At 30.1% G+C, this 16,339-nt stretch overlaps 1 protein-coding gene across 1 annotated transcript in view; it reads right to left on the bottom strand.

Moving 5' to 3' along the window:
- The window catches only part of LOC107456699 (uncharacterized), an 84,169-nt gene extending 69,623 nt beyond the window's left edge, over positions 1-14,546 (bottom strand). The window contains exons 1-2 of the mRNA XM_043055139.3: positions 14,264-14,546; positions 13,623-13,656 (exon numbers count right to left, since the gene is read on the bottom strand). The gene's annotated coding sequence lies outside the window, so the exon portion shown is untranslated. The remainder of the gene's footprint in view (positions 1-13,622; positions 13,657-14,263) is intronic.
- Positions 14,547-16,339: the final 1,793 nt, after the last annotated feature.

Below are 16,339 nucleotides of genomic sequence, written 5' to 3'. Positions count from 1 at the left end.
ACTGAAAACGATTTCTTATCACCTGGAGGACAATGTAACGGTCATCTCTTGGTGTTGTTTTCCTTAGATGGCCACCACCAACCTTCCGAACAGCTGTACCAGTAGTTTTAAAGGCATTCCAAGCACGAGAAACAGCACTTTTGTTGATCCCGAACTCTTCGGCGACACTGGTCACACTACGCCTCTCCTCAAGCTTCCCAATCATTCTTTCTCGAGTAAAGTCGTCTAAATGATTTCTTGAAGACATGTTTCACAAAGCAAATCACTTGCACTTGCAGCGAATGTCTTTAACTACGGTGCTCTTCATCCTTTTATCACAGCTTTGACCTGCGCGCGCCGACCCACAAATTTTACGTACACTTACATCACCTACGACGTTTTATTTCAAAAATTTGCATACAAATAATCTTTCTACTGAATTACGCGCATATTATACTGCGATTTCATGGCTATCTTATACTTTGTTGGGGGACTGTGGCCGAAAAACCGCTTGTTGCTTAAGTTCTGCACTCTAGTATATGATGGAATATGCATAATATATAATTAACATTAAGGGCTCGAAACTTTAAACCATTCTCCTGACCAAACTATTGGGATTATATTTCTCAAATTGTGGCTATACTCTCTATATTTTGATTATCAGAAATATACATCAATCAAAAATAAAGTATGTTTATTCAGAAAATTTTCTGTGTCGGATTTCGAAACTTAAAATATTGTCAGCTCCAATTAATTTCATAAGTCGCATTTAAAGTCATTCGTCAACTATATTTAGAGTCAATCCTTTGAACTAATAAGATTGAGTCCGAGAACGTGAAGATCCAATTATTAGATTAAAAGTAATTAAGGGTGGTTAATTTTTTTGGACACTGCGCATGGACATTTGTAAAAAAAGTTTTAGTAATTTTATAGTTTCAGATATTGATTTGAGAAAAAATTAACAATAAACAATATCTAACTTCATTTATAATTTCCATTAGAATTCAGAAGTAGTTTTAAACGACAGAGTTAAGACAAAATGTTACACTTTAAAATAGATATCATAGTTCTACAGAATTTGTAACAATTTACTTCCCGGCCTATATAAACAATTTGCAGTTTATTAAATCTTATCAGAAAAGCTGAAAGAAATATATTTTTTAAAAGCTTCAAAATCATTCTTAAGAAGATATCACAAATGAACATTTATGAGAAATGACCTATAAGTGATTATTCATTCAAGTGTCGATCGCGTATTGACTGCTATATCGATTTAAAGATAACTCGATTAAATTCTTTGAGGAAAATTTTAATATCGTGCTTTTTTGTTCAATACTCACATTTGTTTAACAGAAATGCCTATATAAGATAACCTGATTAAACTACTAATTGATTGCCTAAACAAATATAAAAAGAAAATTGCAAGAATTCGTAGCCAAAAATTTAAATACAGTTTTCGAATTATTTAAGAAAACACTTTCTATTTAAAGCAGTAAAGTTTAACTCGCCACCTTTTGACATTTTCGAGTGTTTGTATTTATATTAATGCAGCATTTCTTACAGGAAAACACTATTTTTATAACATAATTCTGTTCAGAAGTCGGAAGAAGCAGATACAATATGTCAATAAATCTGACAGATACGAAGATGAATATAGGAAAATCTACTGAAAGACCCCGTGAGAAACAAATAACATATTTGTTCCTTTTTGAACACCATATGTCAAGCAATGCGCATTGTTTGCTTTACTAAAAATGAACTCGGGAATCCTACTCACATATCTTTTGAACTTTACACTTTGGGGAAAGAAAGATTTGAGTGTACGAAAGCATGACTTTTAATTAAAAATATCTGAAATTGTGAATGTACGTTTTGCAAGTTAAAATATATCAAAAAAGATTTCCTACATTTGATATTTATAGTTTGTCAACATTATTTTTTTAATAAATTCAATAATGATAAAGATTAGATTTTCATTTGAATAAATTAATTCAGTAACTGATCTAGATTAGTTTTTTAATTACATAGTTGCAATTAATTATATATGAATGACATCAATATTGTTATAGATTAGGTTTTAATTTTAAAAAATCAGATGTTAAAGCAATAAGAAAAATTCATGTGCTTTTTTATTTAGCGTAAACTTACTCGCCTACACTGCAGGAAATACCGAAATGAATTGCGGTACCGGTGCTTCGTGTTCCTCTTCAGTAAAATCCCTTTTTACCTTAAAATAATATACCGTAGTTTTTGACAGTAATGTTTATTTAATTTGAGTGATTCAGTAAGCTTACGGTAATCATTACTGCAAAAATTATGGAATTGCAGATTTTTTCTTTGTTCCGTAACATGTTCTGGTAAAAATCGATTTTATGAGTGCCATAAGTGCCAATACTTCTTACCGTTATATGATCCGGAGTTTTTTTTATTGAGTAGTCCTTCTAAAACAACTTACTCTTAATTACTTTCCATTTATTTATCTGAGTTTTTCCTCTAAGTAGCACTCATAATCAGTCGATAGATTCATTTTGAAAATGCTCATTAGTTTGCACCCATGATTATTTATACTACCAAATTGAGCAACAAAGCACAATATCTATAATCTGAAACTAAACTAAACTCAGTGGCGCGACAACTCATAGAGGGCCAATGCCTATTGTGCCCATCTCAGTTTTCTTGACTCTGGGCTCTGGGGTGCAGGAGCAGATGTTCTGGTTAGGTGGTCAGCCGAACACGGAATATCCAGTGTTTAGCTGCCAAGCATGCTTGGTACTAATTTATTGACCCACAGAAGGGATGAAAGGCTGAGTCAATCTTGCCCAGCCAGAGTATCGAACCCAGGACCTGCGGCACGAGAGCACAAAGTGCTACCAATCAGCCACCCGGCATTAATATCTATAAGCAAGCATCCACTTTTTCGTTAAATACGAATTGTTTGACCATATAAATCTAAAAAATGCAATAATTTATATAGTAGTGCAGTTAAAATTTTAGCCTTTTCATATATCCAGACCTCTAAATCAGTTTTGTATACAATCTTTAAAAGCTTACACGCTTGGTAGAAATGTATGTAAAATTTAATGAATCAAGAAGTGGAGTTGATTATATTGTTTCAAAGTAAAAGTGGGGAAACTTTGAAGCAACGTACACTGGAAATATGTAAAATGCATTGTGAAGTAAATACATTTAAGAAAAGTATGTATTATAATATTACTAATAATAAACAGTAAAAAAACATCAAATATCACTAGAGCATCTCATTATTCTGGAAATTAATTTCTAATATCTTGAGTTTGATTTAAAACATATACACGAAGAAAAAATTATGGTAAGATTATTATAATTGTATAGTAATGGTAATTCTGGTTAAAACAAGTCAAAAAAACGAAAAAAACTAATTCTAGTAATAAAGCCAAAATATATGATATTTAAACCATTCAGTTGGTAATCCTTTCTTTCATATTGTAAAGGTTTACTAGAATGTCTTATTTCTAAAATATAGTTATTAAGGTATGACAAAATTACTTGACTGCACGACTTTTACCATCAAACAGCAAAGTAATATAACTTTAATTTAAAATTAGTTTTACCAAAGTTCCATACCAAAATGAAATCTTCAACGTTCGGTAAGAGCTTCGGTAAAATTGCCATACTTTAGTTGTTCTCATAGATACAGAAAAATGGTAACTTTTACTATATTCGAATATGATGAAAATTACTATAACAATTTAAGTTATCATTAAAGAATATGTTAAAAATAAATTTGATAGTTTTGGCCAAACTTTTTTTCTATTTTCCCATAGCAGATTCATTAGGAAATAAATAATTATAATCATTATTATTATTATTTGGTAATCAATTTCAATCAATAATGAAGGAGATAATTGAAATGATAGATTTGAGGTAAATAGTAACAATTATAATATTTAAAGGTAAAGCAAACTATTAAAAACATTTTAATATTTTCTTTAATAAATACGTGGTCCGTTGACCTATTATTGATTTTCGACTCTTTTTAAAAAAATAATATTGCAAAAAAATAGAAAAAAAAACGCATATTTATTTTCAAAAGCAATTTTTTTTTCTTAAATGAGAAATTTTGCTCTCAAATTTTAAACAGTGTACACATACGAAACATTTTAATCAATAAAAACTTATTAAGAAAATATCCTATTTTTCACACAAATCAAAATGAAACAAACTAAATAATGCTTCAGATTTCAAATTAATAAGTATCTATTTATTTAGAACTTATCTCTAAAGAAATCTAAGAAAATTGTTAAGGAAGTTTTTTAATCCATAGAAATCTTTTTCTGTTTAAAAAAAGTCATTCGATTCTTCTCTTTAATAAGAGTTTTCTTTGTATCCCTGAATGATTTTAGCTGAAATTCTAAAATTTCTTTTGGTTTGTTAAATTCACAATGAAATCAAACTGAAAAAGAATTTCTTAAAAATAGCTTTTTCTAGTAAACATATTTTTAAAGAAATACAATTAATTTATTTATTGCGCATAGTATATTTCTTACATCTAACAAAGGTAAGTATTTTTTTTTATCTAAGGGGAACAGTCACTCAAAATAGTTATTCCAGCTATGCCTATTCCTAGGAAAACTTATTTTCCCTCTCCTATTCCAATCATTTTATCTTCTTGGGAAAATATTTTTTAAATTTATGAATAAAATTTTGTTATTTTCTGAATTTTTCCTAAGCAAATTTCCCATTAATCTCATCTCCATTAACTTTGCTTTTTTATCGCATAGCTTATTTTATTTCAATTAATACATAATATTAATTAAACATTAGTGTCAATAATAATATGGCGATGTATTTCCGATTCCCCAAAACAAATAAATCAATTTTTCCTACATTATTTTTGAACATTTTTTAGAACACTTTTTTTTTCAGTTAAGGCATATTACCAACATTAATTAAGCATCAAGTTCGTCAAACATTGTATGAGGCCTTCTTACGGCTCTTCTGGACAAATACATACTTTTATTTACACCATGATTTTGCTTTATAGTACATAGCTTATTTCTTTCATTTAAATATGTATATATACATATTTAAATAAAAGAAATAATTTAAATAAAGAATAATAGAAGAATGTATACATTCTTCTTAGGCACTACAGCCAATTACCGGCAAAGCCGCCTCAGTCAGCTTACCCCATCTATATCCATTCGATGCCAGATTTCTCCATCTATTAACATATACTATATTTTTCCTCTATCTCCGACTATTATGCCTGAAGTTCTCTCATCACTTCCTATATCCTATCTAACCATCTTGTTCCGGGTCTCCCTCTTTTTCTTTTCCCCACTGGTGCTTGGAAGGTTGCAAATCCATTGGGGTTTCCCCGTGCAGGTTCGAATCCTGCCGGCTTGTAATGTTATGTCTTTAAAGGCTAGATAATTGAAGAGACTTAGGCGGCTTCTGTTAAAAAGGCATTTTATTTCGTTAGATGGAGTATTGCAAACATTATGCGTGGGATATTTACATCAGGTTTCCCCTTTTGCAGGGATATTTTGGATTTGGCCCAGCTTTATCTAACCATTGAAAATATGGAAAAAGACACGCAATTTTGCCAGACCTGAGCTTTTAAAGTGAGATTCTGAGAGGGCGTGGTTGCAAGTATCTTCTTATCTCAATGAAACGTCATTCAATTTATAAAATTTAAAGGTTTTGATTCGCTTAAAGTATCTCGCCACTCTGACAGTGGGAACTTTCTGGGACTATCTTCATCAACGAATTATTGCCCATTAACTTCAGAAAATACTCTTTTATCTGGCGTTATCAGGTTCATCTTGACTTTTTTTGGCTCTTTGTGAGAGACCGACTTCTACATCTTAAACTTGATAAGAAACATATGTTTTAAGCTTACCAGTTAATATAGAATGACTCGTATGACAAATTCTATATTATATATATATATATATATATACGGGGTTGAGGAATTAACAAATAGGTTTTGCGGACAGTTTTTTTTTCTTCCTTTCCTGATTTTACAATATTTGAATAAATCAAAGTTCTATTAAAGCACCAATAACAACATGTTGGAAGGACATGTACCTCATTCAACCATTCTCATATAACTAAACTTTTAAAGCGCATTTTTTTTCTTTATATATATATATATATATATATATATATATATATATATATATATATATATATATATATATATATATATATATATATATATATATATATATATATATATATATATATATATATATATATATATATATATATATTCAGTTAATTAAAGTCTATATGTTTGTGTTCAGCATTCTCAGAAAAAAGAACTCTCAATGATAGTCATTCAGCGAATTCTGAGCAATATTTCGTTGTTTTAGATTATCATTTCAACATGAAAACATGTGATTTTTATTCTCCTTTCTTATTCATGTATATGAGCATTTGGTGATTTTTTAACATTTTGTACTTGTTGTTTTTTATCTATACTGTGAAGCGGAATGGAGCAATTGTTAGTTGAATGGCTTGTCAAAAAGGTTTCTCGTCATAACTGTAGAATAACATCAAGCTTTTTAATTTTTATTGTATTTTATAATCAATTGTGTAAAAAATATATGCTTCGCAAAGTCTAATGCTATTGAAGAAATTCATATCCTTCAAAAAGGGGAAATAATTATTTCCTCAATTTGGCGAAATGTTCTATGATAGCATTTCCCAGAAAACGCTACGTCGAAAAGGAAAAATTTCGCAAATTTTGAGCTGTTATTTATGAACTGTGAAAAAATATTCAGAAAATTTCATCAAATTTTTCACGCCTTTGTCAAATTAGATTAATGGTCAATTAATCCAGTTAAACTACTAGACTTTTTCTTCAGAAAAATTAATATTCATTGATAGCTTTGTTATGTTAGTATAAATAATATCTGAGAACTCTCATCATACTCTCATCATGGGGGTCCTTTGAGGGGGAGAATTAAATTTCTTATAGAAAGATAAGTCCCGCAGAATTTTCAATGTATCCTTTCTCGTAGAATTAAATGAGACAAATTACAATATGATCGGGTTAATAGTTTAGAAGTTAAACGGGTTTTATATACAAGAGTACAAATTCGCACTTGTACCTATTTACGCTTTTGACATTTTTATTTAAACAAGTTAGATACTGTGTTCTAGTTTTTTTTAAAGCTGAATCGATTGAGTTTATTGAAAAGCTGCATGAAATTTAAAGTATAAAAGAGTGCTTCTTTTGACGCTTACCTATGTAAGCAACTTTCATTGCTATCCACGCGCAATTTGAACACGAAACACACGTTTTCCGAAGCAATTTTTCTGAATGAATCTAACTGAATTTAATAAGCAACAGATTAAATAAGAAAGATTTATCTCAAAAATATCGTTGTTATTATTTATTCGAAGAAGCATTTTCTGCTGCAATTACTGAATCAAAATATTGACTTAAACTTTAAAAGCATATTTTTAAAGTTAAAGGAAATATTTTGTTTCGACTTAATTGTGAATCAACTATTTGGGGACTTAGTGAATCGTCTTATTAAGCAAACAGTGACTCTATTCAATGCATATTCCGTGAATAAGTCAATAAATTGATACAACATATAGTTCCTATTTTGTTTTACTTCCACGAGTCTTATAGTTTTACTTTCGGAAATATTTCTGCTTCCAATATTTTCAAACGCCGAGATCAATATTTTCGGGAATTAATTGCAATAACAAATTAATGCAAAATTCGTAAATCTTATAACTTGAAGTAGAAGTTAAATGCTTGTTATCTTATTATATGACAGAAATCTTGAAACCATCTATTTCGATAAAAAAAGTCATTTTGATTACTTTTATAAAACATAAAACAGGCTTAAGTTAAATATATGCTTATTTGTTAGCAAAATCAGTCTATTATTTGATTAAAATGTAAAGCTTTAAAATGTGTTTCGATCAGAAAATAGCAGAATATGTAACTCTTTTCTCAAAACATAAAATATTAGCATCAACACATTACGATAATACTTGGTCGAACATTTAGAATATGCAGTGCAATCAGAAAAAAAATAGTTTTCTTATTTTATTTAAATAATTTTTAGTTTGCTTTCTCTAATTTTTTCAATGGAAACTATTTATAAATAATTTACTTAGACTCATAATAAATCCTATTTGTAAATATAATAAATTTATATTCTAATTTCCAAGACAAGACGCACATCTAAGTTTTAAGTTTTCTAAACTTACAATTGATCTGGAACAAAGTATAAAGCTCGAAAACTCGAAAGGTAATCAATCATTTGCGGTTCAATTCAGTCAAGCTCCTTTGAAAGATTTCAATTACATTTGGAAGAAAATAAAGGGGTGATAAAAAGAAATCTGTTCCAAGAAAGAATTTTCTATCATACAAAATTTATTTTTAGAAAATTTTGATTGTTAAAATATATACTCATATTTCAATGAATTTTCAACTATTTTATAAGACTTCCAATGCTAAAATTCTTTTTTTCCTTTAAATACAAAAATACTAGAGGAGAAATTTTTGAGTAATTTGTACTTGTAAGCCTTTTTAAATTCTAAATACTCAAAATTCAAAATTGCACAATAGTGTAAACGTTTTATTGTTTAAAAATATATATTATCAGCCCAATAGTATACTAATTATTTCATAAAACATGGGCAACAAATTAAAAAGTGAGTGCAAATTAAAAGTGAGGGCAAAAAAATTAAAGCATAGAATCTCTGGTAATGACTGGTATGTATATTTGAAACTTGGTCACCTTGCTCACCAAACTTTTTCGGTCTCGATTTATTTTTGCATTAACATCAGAAATCATACCTTCCCCAGCTACTCGTATTGAAATTCAGATGAACTTCTGGCCAGAACTTTGGCCGCTGCTTTGATAGTACTCGATATCCCTTGTGTTTTCAACATATTCTTCAATCTTTTTCGCATTAGCACCGCAGACAAAGCAACTTCTTTTTACAAATTTAAATACTTATTATAACTGCGAGTGATTAAACCTCGTTAATTAATAATCTTTTTCGTAAATTTTACCTTAGATAGCAAGAGCACATTCAACACCTTCTAACACCTTCGCGTTTTAAAAACTACCCTACATTCTTCGAGGAAAATTCTTCGTTTGTATGTGCACTGTCAGAAGTTTCTGGGATCAATGGTTAAATAACACTTTATTTATTTTTGATTTTAACATATTCAACAAAAATAGTCAAATAATCACCAAAATGATGGTATTCAAACTGTTAACTGGGAGAAAAATAAATAATTGACAGTTTTGATCTAATACGGTTAAGTAACCACAACTTTAGCCGAGTATATGCTACTGTAGTGAGAGATAATCTGTAAATCTTACGGTCGGCTGAAAGGTGGTTTGAATTCTAACGTTGACACCATTATGTTTCTTTATTTCCTTCGACACTGCAAAGGTTTCCAGTGTCCTAGGTAGGACTGGGCGATATTAGAAATTATATATCGTGATGCATCGTCAGTTTTGCATCGCGATATAGCGATGTATCGCGATATAGTATTTTTGAATTTCATTTACTTGTAAGGCACAGAAAGTCAGATTTCTATAAAAACTTCATACTCAGATTGATTTAAATCAATTTATAAATTTGAAGATATATATGTTTTGCTTAAGAAAGATATTAAATAAATTGACTACAATGTACAAATCTTACTTAAAATATTTATTGAAATGTTTGTTTAGAAATTTATAATACGCGTGAAACAAAGTGTTAAAGCGTTTTTAACAAATTAATATTTTTTTGTACTATTATGCATAAATAATTACATAATTATTAAGTTCGATCGTAATGTTCAATTTCTAAATGAAACGTTAAAAATTATTTGTATGTTTAAAACAAAGTGCTAAATAAATTTTACAAAAAAAAAACGCTTTTAAAACACTATTTTTTTATTATTATCATTTCAGTTATTAAAGTTCTATTATAGTTCATTTACGTTACACTAGAGCTGCACAATGGGCTATTGGTGACGGTCTGGGAAACATCCCTGGGAACGGCCTGGGAAACATCCCCATCACAATTTTGATCCTCTGCAGATGGGATGGCAACCCCACTTAGGTAGCTCGACGACCTGCACGCGAAGTCGAGCGCTTTACGGTAGAACAGTTTAACGAGGACCAATACCGCATACCCTCGGTCCCTACGCAGACTGATCCAAGTGGTCACTCACCCGCACACTAACCGCAGCCAGAGATGCTTAACTTCGTGGATCTGCAGGGAACCGTGTCTTAACGATCAGTCCACTGCGGGACCTTATAATTTCAGATAAATAATTAAATTAAATTAAATTAAATAATGACCGAATTATGAACGAAAAACAAAGCAAGATTTAATTTCTTGAAAATAAAAAAATTTTGATATTCGATTATATATTTAGCTAATTAACAAATAATATGAAAAGAATATTTTTTAAAAAAATTATTATACTCTCTAATAAAACGAAGTGCTAAATGATTTAAAAAAAATGAATAAAATACGCAAACCTTTCAAATTTTTTTGTATAAGCAAAGTTGATTGACTTATGTCCAAACCCAAATGACAAAAATAAATTTTGTTTTAACTTTATTTCTAAAAATAAAAACAACAAGATTTATAAATTTTAAATCAGTAATAAAAACTCATTAAATTATTAGAAGCTTCATCCAAAAAGTTTTTAATAAATTAAAAGAAAGTAAAAAAAATAACCTAACAAATTCAATTCTTTATGGGTGCCTAAATTAGATTGCCGATAATTTTCACATTTAAAAATAAAAAGAAGTTCTTTTTAAAAAAAAAACTTATCTAATTAATGAAGAAACTCTTCTTTATATATTCTTTTCAATAATAGATTGCCTTCAGAACAACGTAACATCGGCGATCAGGAAGTTAGTCCCACTGAAAATAATCTACAAGAAAAGTCGCAACAAGGAAAAAAAAAAGCTAAGAGGTGCGAAAAGGTACATGCGATATAACGATATGTGTTCTCAAAACTCTGATTCTGATTCTACAGCTCACCAATCAAGGCCATTTCAACATAACGAAACGAATATCGTCTTCCACAGCGCGAGTCGACATCGGAACGTAAGATATGAATCTTATATCGCTATATCGTTATCTTATATCCTTGCGTGTCTTATATCGCTATATCGTTTTGCGCTCGTTGTCTTTACTCAACGGCTTAAATCAGATTTCTGATGCATCGCCTTGAATGAAAGTCCCTGTATCGTCTTGCCGATATATGCGTTAAATCGATATGTCTCGATACATCGATTTATAGCCCAGTCCTAGTCCTAGGCTATTAGAATACGAAACTCAAATTTGCCCTTAAATGATAGCTTCACTGAGCTGCTTAGCACAAAAAAGTCGAATATTTCCGATTTCTCCGATAGATGGAATCACCTGATAAACTAATTAAGTCATAATCCATGGTTCATTTGACAAATTACAACTCAAAGCATTACCATGAACAGGTCGTTCAAAACCGAAATTTGTAATCTGTATTCGATCATTTTGAATTTTAACAGGATACTGGTCACATTAGTAAAATTCTGTGATTAAATATTTAGAAAAATTAAAAAATAAGTTTAAAATTACAGCTAAACTTAATATTTTTCTTTTCAGTTCTATACTATTCTTTTAATTCTCAAAATCCAATATTTGCATATTTAAAGTTTTTTTTTAATTATTTTTCTAAATGTCAACTGTTCCCTTTAGAAATTGTAAATCAGGCCCAATGAAAGTAATTATTAATTAGTTTAAAAATTACAATACTCTTACACTCTCTGCGCATAAACTGAAATAAACTATAATGCACCAAATGAAAACGTATGCTGGTAATAAGAAATTACGGTAAATCTAAAAACATGAATTTGACTGCAGTTAACAAAAATAGAAGGGAAAACCACTGAACTAATGGAGGATTGCGAGGTTCATAATTCTTTAAAATACAAAACCCATTAGTGATGTTTGTTTTCTAAGATCGCTTTCAAAAGAACCATTTGAATTTCTGTAAAGATTACATTTGCACGCTTGAATACCTACAACAATATTGAAATTCAATTATAGTATAAAAATTTTAAGTTATCTAATTAGAAATTGAATGTGCAAAGATTACATTATACATTTAATACTCCATCCCTAACAGCAAAATAACTTGGGCACTCATTGGGCCAATATTCAAATCTTTGCTCAATCAGGATTCAAGGAGCCGCTATTTTTCCGATAATGACCCTAGATAAAATTGTCCAATTAACCCGATATTTTACCGTCACTTTACAACCGATACCGTCCTTATAAAGAATTTTCAGATTCATCGATATTTTATATTCATTATTCAGTCAATATAGGCCATATATTGGCCCCAAGAAGGCTGATATTGGCCCTATAAAAGCCCAATATTAAACAATCTAAACATCCCAATATTGGTCCTCCGGTGCATGTTCATGCAGGATCCATATTGAGCCAATTTGGGTCAATATGGATTGATTAAAATTGCTTCTAGGGATATTTAAAAAAAAGTGTCGATAAGTAAAATAATGTTTCAAAATTATTTCCTTTTTTTCAGTAAATTTAAGTAAATAAACTTCGAATATTGCACTATCAGCTGAATGCTTTCTATAAACACAAGTTTATTCATTGATAAACTATCATGCAATGAGAAATAACATTTTCTCATATTCATAAAAAAAATATTCTGTAACAAATTATAGGAATTAAATAATCAAGAGGCTCAATACAATAACGAGAAAAGTTCGCAATATAGAAGGAACAAACTGGCAGTTAACAATTTAATCATATTATTTAAACTATACTTGAATACTATCCGGATTTTGAAATGTATATTGTGATCAGAAATGAATGTTATTTAGTCGGATCAAAACTAAAGATAAAAATTACATGAATGCAAATATTAATAAAAACAACATTTTATTTTTGAAGGAGTTCTTGATTCTGACTGTAAATATTTTTAACAAAAAGAAATTTATCTATGTAAAGTTTAAAAAAAATTGAAAAAGATCTGCAACTGAGGTTGGAGATGCACTTCCACAGACCCCTGCGTTAAAAACATTAAAGCAATTAAACGTTGGTTTATTTTTCTATAAAGGAAGTTGAGGAATCCATTTATTGACTATGACCATGAGGAATACTTTTTTTTCGTTTTATGTTGTATGACATTTCTGATCGGATATTTGATATTTTCGCATCACTAATCTCAAATTTGCAGTCAGTTTCTCTCTACAATAAAAGTTTTTATTCAATTTTTTTAATATATTCCTAACCTGGATAATTTAAAGTTCACTTAAGTGAATTGTAAGTATCTCCACTTCTCTACTACGTAAGCAGTAGTACGAAGAAGGTGTTAATACAGTTCAGTTTATGATGCAATATCTAAGGGTATATGTTTTTGTTTTAAGCGTTATTTTCAATAGACTGGATAAGTTTGCAACACAAAATAAATCCTGACAAGTATAGTAAATAGTGCTAAGAAAACTACATTAAATTATTGATTTTTGACTATAAATTTTTTATATTAATCTCAACAACAATTAATGCATCAAGATTTTTTCAAACCTCATTGTTGCATAGAAATCTTCAATTATTCATTCAAAAATGTAATTATTCAGAAACATATTTTTACTTACTTACTAAGATCTTCTAAACTTGAATCAAAAAGTCCTAAAAATAGAATACAAATATCTTAATTATAGAAACAATGCAAATCAAAAAATAACAAATATAATGATATATGATAGTTTAAAAATATAAATAAAGTATTATTGATCAAACCATTTTTCGATTTTTTCAGTCATAATTTAATATGCGTATGGTGACGCAAAATATATATTCCTTAATATTAAATACATTATTTTGGTAAAATTGTTTTGCTAGAATACAATTGGTTTGTGCATGTATCCAACTAGTGTGAAGTTAGCAGAAAATATCCATATATAATAGCACAATCGAACCTGGAACTTTGATAGCTCAAACTTTGATATCACTGATTTTTCGATATCATCACACGATACTTTTCGTTGAACATCAATTTCACAAAATAATTTTGATAACCTAACATTATTTTTTCCATATTTTCTGACGAATTCAAAATCTTTTTACTATTTGAACTATCTAGTTAGATATTGTCTCAATAAGTAAGAGATTGTCAGACAGATTAAAATAAAGTTACCTGACTCACTAATTCTTAAAGAACATGCGTGTAGAAATAATAATACATATAAAATTCCAAAAAACTATCTAATTTAATGAATTCAAAAGAAATTAATACCTATGAGGATGTAGTTATCAAAAACTCAGACAGTTGGGAAGAATCAGAAATATTAAAAATAAGTTATTGTATCTAGAATTGTATTAAAGCAGGAAAGTTGTGAAGCAAAATACCTAAACCTAAAATCAACTGAAAAATCAGTGATACTGCCATTGTTTTAAGTAACAGCTTCCGCGTGTATATGTATGTTAAACAACTCTTAAATTGACAATAAAGTTATTAGTTTGACTTAAAATTTGAAAAAATTCGATAAATTGAATTATACTTGATTTTCGATGTTCCGATATTTCGGTATCATGAAATTTCTAATGCCACCCTTAGAGTTCATAAAATTTCAAAAATTTCAGATGTTATCAAGGTTTTTACATGTATATAATAGAAGTCTACACAGTTAGAATTTTCATTCTGAAATTATGGATTATCTTACCAATTAATCTTAACCAATTAATCTTAAAGTTTATGGTAAAAAAAAACAAGAAAAAAAAAAACATTTTTCATGGTTATAAAACCATGGTTATAAAGCCATGCAAACTAGCATGGTTATAAAACAAAGCAAAATACATGTTTTCAAAACTATACATGTTTTCAACATGGTTGAAAACATGAATAGTTTTGAATGATTGATACATGGTTGAAAAATGTGTGCAAAACTATATATGTTTTCCTCCATTGACAACCAGCATGTTTTCAAAACTGTAAAATAGAATTGTAACTTGTCATAGGAGCTAGGCTATTTGTTAGATAATGGACATGAGAGAGTTGTTGTTGTTAATTTACGTCGCACTAGAGCTGCACAATGGGCTATTGGCGACGATCTGGGAAACATCCCGGAGGATGATCCGAAGACATGCCATCACAATTTTGATCCTCTGCGGAGGGGATGGCACCCCCGCTTCGGTAGCCCGACGACCTGCGTGCGAAGTCGAGCACTTTACGGTAGCACAGCTTAACGAGGACTAATGCCGCACAACCTCGGTCCCTACGTAGACTGATCCAAGTGGTCACCCACCCACACACTGACCGTAGCCAGTGATGCTTGACTTCGGTGATCTGCTGGGAACCGTGTCTTAACGATCAGTCCACTGCGGGACTGGACATGGGAGAGAGCAGGAGACAAATTGGGAAGTGCAGGACTGTGGAAACTCTTCATGTGTTGAAGGGGATGGAGACAATATTATGGTGCCAAACTCAGGCCTGGGTGGCGAAGTTGGTTTTTCGCCGGCCTTCTGAGCCCAAGTCTGTGGGCTCGATCCCCGGCCCAAACACTGGATTTATGGGATGCAAAAAATCCTCAGAGGCCATGTCGTATGATTATGCGGCATGTAAAAGATCTCTGGAGTGCCTCATTGTGTCTTGGCATTTCCGGCAAAATTAAATTCCTAGTGCACCTTAGCATCCAAATAGAGTCTCGGTGCTGCCATCTAGTGTGGCAGAAACTAGACGTCCAAATTAACATGACCAACGGTATCTCACCCATTGTGGTAGTCCTGAAAGAGTGGATACCACCTCCACTAGGTCTGCTTATCAGCAGGTCCGATTGTGCAGCCCATTGGAAACTAAAAAAAAAAAAAAAAACTCTGGGACACGAATCCCAGTTCTGACAGTCGTGAGACTAACAGATTAGTCCTTTCAGCTATAATATATACGCAGTCACAAGGAACTAAGTGCCTTCATTAGATGGGTTTAGTTGGCGCGATAAAATTCTGGTTATTTAAAAGTATTTGGTGAAAGCAGTTAATAAGCGGTTTTTCTCATAGTTAATAGTTTGAATACCCTATTATTTATGATTATTTGACTGTTTTGCATTAATATGGTAAAATAACATTTTTAAAAAATTGTTATTTCACTATTTTTCCGAGAAATTTTTAGTATTGTATGTTATCATCAAATAACGCAGGGAAATTACAAAAGATCAGGACGTATCTATTGTACATTTGTACATTAATACTAAGGATCTGGATTTATATATAAAATTTTATGTGCATTTAGATTATGTTATTGAAAATTTAATAATACTATCAAAGTTTTGAAAACCGAATAGCTTGCTCAGTAGTTTTGGATTTGAGATGCATCATC

Source organism: Parasteatoda tepidariorum, chromosome 8 (genome assembly GCF_982258835.1).
Source record: "Parasteatoda tepidariorum strain Cologne lab strain chromosome 8, Ptep-v5.0, whole genome shotgun sequence".
Lineage (NCBI taxonomy): Eukaryota > Metazoa > Arthropoda > Arachnida > Araneae > Theridiidae > Parasteatoda > Parasteatoda tepidariorum.
This window is presented reverse-complemented; position numbering and strand designations above follow the sequence as displayed.